Here is a 3544-nt window from a genome sequence, read left to right as displayed (position 1 = left end):
TTACCGTTGAATGAACTTGATAGGAGAGTAAAGTGTCATTTAACAGAGACGTGTGATTATCGTGGCCCGTCCAGACCAATCAGATCGTTCGTGCGAGGAGGGGACGGAAGCCATTGGCGTTCATCCAGGGGCGTCCTGCACCACGTCACTCCTGTCTGCTGGTGGTGGCTGTGTGTGTGTGAGCGCTTTGCTTCATGCTTGTGTAACGACTGCTCGGCAGGCGCACGCGGAAATGGCAGCAGATCTATAAGCTCACAGCGCGTCCCACTGCGACGCCTTGTGAGCTTGTAGATCGGCTGCTCAACTTCCTTGACTCACGCTTCTTCTCTGATGCAATCTTGTGAGGGTTTGAGTCAGGACAGTGAGGAATGAGGACACAGAGAGCACGTTTCGCATCCCCCTGTTTATCTATTTCTTTCCTCTTTTCGTTATCTTCTTTTTTTCTTCTTCATTTCCCATTACTTCCCTTTATTTATTTTATTATTATTATTTCTCTCATCCCACTTTTATTTCTGTATTTTCTGTTCTTTATTTTCTTTTTCTTCTGTGCATCCTTCTCTTGCGAGCACTTTTGTCCTCACAGAATGTTGCTGTTCTGTAGCACTATCACTGTGCTTTATAAAGGGGTTATGTGATGTCATGACCTCAACAAGTCCAGCAAACTTTGCGAACAGCCATCTCGAAGACATTGATTGATTGAAGAGTTTATTGGCAGTTTGCAATAGGAAAACGTACAGTTTCATGACAGTACAAATCACTGGCACTACAAGGTCAACTAAAAGGAGATCATAGTAAGCTTTACGGCTTATTTACACAGGAACCACTTTATGAGCCTATGTCGACATAGGCCAACATTGAAAGACAGACGGATAGAACACAGTAGGTCTACTTTGCATAGGATAACATCAATTACAAAAGCAGAAAAGAAAAGACAGCCCACTGTAATTTATGTAAGAAATCTGTTGTGTGATGATGCCGGAGTGGCCTGAATACACATTTCAAATGTGTATTCAGACACATTTCAGTGAATTCGACTTCTTGACACAAATGTCACATTTGTGTTGAATTAGCTGCCAATACTTCGCACAAAATGAACAATTTAATTAAGAGAGAATTGTGCAGAATACCAGTCATTAGGGCGAGTGGGCTGGTTAAATAAAAGTCTGGGTTTCCGAGGCTACTATTGTGCAAGCTCAAAGCCTAAAATCATTTCCATTCTCGATCCATAGGGGGCATAAGCGGTCTTCATTTCAGGCTCAGAACTGCAAGGTTAAGTTTACCTATTGAGCCCGAAATGATCTTTAATGTCCACAAAGGGCGGTTAGATAGATAGATAGACACCTTTATTATTCCAAGGGGGAAACTCAGTTGCCCAATGGTAGCACAGCAGTATACAGCCTAGCCCAACCCTACCCTCCCCTGCCCCTTCTTTGTATAGGCCTATACTGTTTGTTTTGACTTACTGTTTTCTTTTTTGTTTTTCTTTACATATCTACTGCATAGTACTGTGTTCTATTTGTCTGTCATTCAATGTTATATGAGATACTTCAATGGTTTCCAGTGGAAATAAGCTTAGTCTTTTCATGGATCTCCTTTTAGTAGACCTTGTACCAGTGAACTGTACCATCATGAAACTGTACCTTTTCCTATGCAAACTTCTAATAAAGTCTTCAATCAATCAATCAAACAGTTATATACAAAGTTACAGAGAAGTAAGAAAAAGGTAGGAAGAAACAAGAACAGTACTGTAACACAGTAAAGAGAAGGTGCATCAAGAGAGGGGGGCCGAATAATATATAAATATATATATACATACATAAAGTGTCTTAGGGCACAACTATCAAAATAGTACAGTGTCCACGGAGATCCAGAGTCCAAAGAAACCATAGCAGTCAATGCTTAGTTAGTGCAACAAGTATCTCACTGTCATTGTTAAACAAAGCAAAATACTCAGAAACTACTAACACAACCTAATAGTGCAATATCAAAAATCAGTGCGAAAAAAACAAAAACAGCTCAAAGAAGAAGAAACTAGGAAGCGTGTCACGGCCAGACGCACATGAGCACCCTCCCTGGAAGGTCCTTAGAGGTCGAGACAATACAGCTTAAGTTCCGTCATACTAGATTAGGAAGGAAGTCCTTGTCAATTGTCCGTTATGTGTCTCGCCGGTACAAAATACTTTCCTAGTTTCCTAGTCTCTCGCATCTCCGTCCTGGGTAGGTAAAACGGTCGTTTCCTCTCTTACTCCAGTAACTGATGATCTCCAGATGGAGGGGGTGGGAGGAGTTCTCCGAGATGGAATCCAGCTTCCTAGCCGTTCGCACCCTGGTTACTTCCTCCACCCCCTGCAAAGAGGACCCGACGACAGAGCCTGCTTTCCTCACCAGTCTGTTTAGGTTAAACGTGTCACCTGCTCTGTTGTTGCCACCCCAGCAGGTTATTCCAAAAAAGAGGACACTTGGTTGAACATCTGTAGCATCCTATTGCACACACCAAACGATCTCAGTCTTCTCAGGAGGAACAGCCTGCTTTTCCCCTTGCTGTGAATCGCCTGCGCGTTGTCCGACCAATCCAGTGAACTGTTCAGGTGCACACCGAGGAATTTGTAGTTATCCACAAGCTCAACCACCTCTCCGTTAATGGTTCTTGGCACCGGGGGAACTCTCTAGTTTTTCTCTCTAGTTTTTCTGTAGTTTTTCTGTAGTTTTACAAACAGAAGTCTAACACCTTATAATAATGCATCATCACAACCCAAACAATAAAATACAATGACAAGTATCACCCACAGACACAGTCACACAGTGTCACAATAAATGATGCGTAAGTAAGTACAGTGTGTGTGTGTGTGTGTGTGTGTGTGTGTGTGTGTGTGTGTGTGTGTGTGTGTGTGTGTGTGTGCGTGTGCGTGTGTGTGCATGCGTGCGTGCGTGCGTGCGTGCGTGCGTGCGTGTGTGTGTGTGTGTGTGTGTGTGTGTGAGAGAGATGATATCTAGGATTTGGTTTGTTTAAAAAAAGAAACAAAAAGTAGTATCTGAAGTTTTTTGTCACAATTTACAGGTGTAAAGAGTGGCTGAAAGTATTTCCCTTACCAGTCAATATGGTATCACTATCATTTTCACATTTGACCTACATTTGACCGGTCTCACATTAACAACACCATAATAGCACAATGAGAAATGTATCCTTTAAAAACATGTATGCAAAGGACCCTCAGACCTCCCATTCCATTGCATGCAGTGTAGTTGAAAGCATCCTGTGGTATGGCATCTCATTCTTTGGCAACCTCAGTTTGAAAGCCCTGATTACCCCGCTAACACAAAGAAACATGAAATTCATGGTAGCCAGTCAGGCAGCATCCCACACTCCAGGCCGTCTGTGATCCAACTATCATCAGACAGGCCCATAGGATTATCTCAGTCACAGACCCCACCCATGTCCCCACCCTGAGTATTAGTTTCAGGGCGGAGGACCATAAAACTGGTACCCCTAGTAGTGCAGATCAAACGCTTTTAAGAACTCCTATGGCCCAGGGACGGCTCCAGG

Source organism: Nannobrachium achirus, assembly GCF_963921795.1.
Source record: "Nannobrachium achirus genome assembly, chromosome: 1".
NCBI lineage: Eukaryota > Metazoa > Chordata > Actinopteri > Myctophiformes > Myctophidae > Nannobrachium > Nannobrachium achirus.
The sequence above is the reverse complement of the archived record's forward strand: the minus strand, read 5'-3'. Positions refer to the sequence as shown.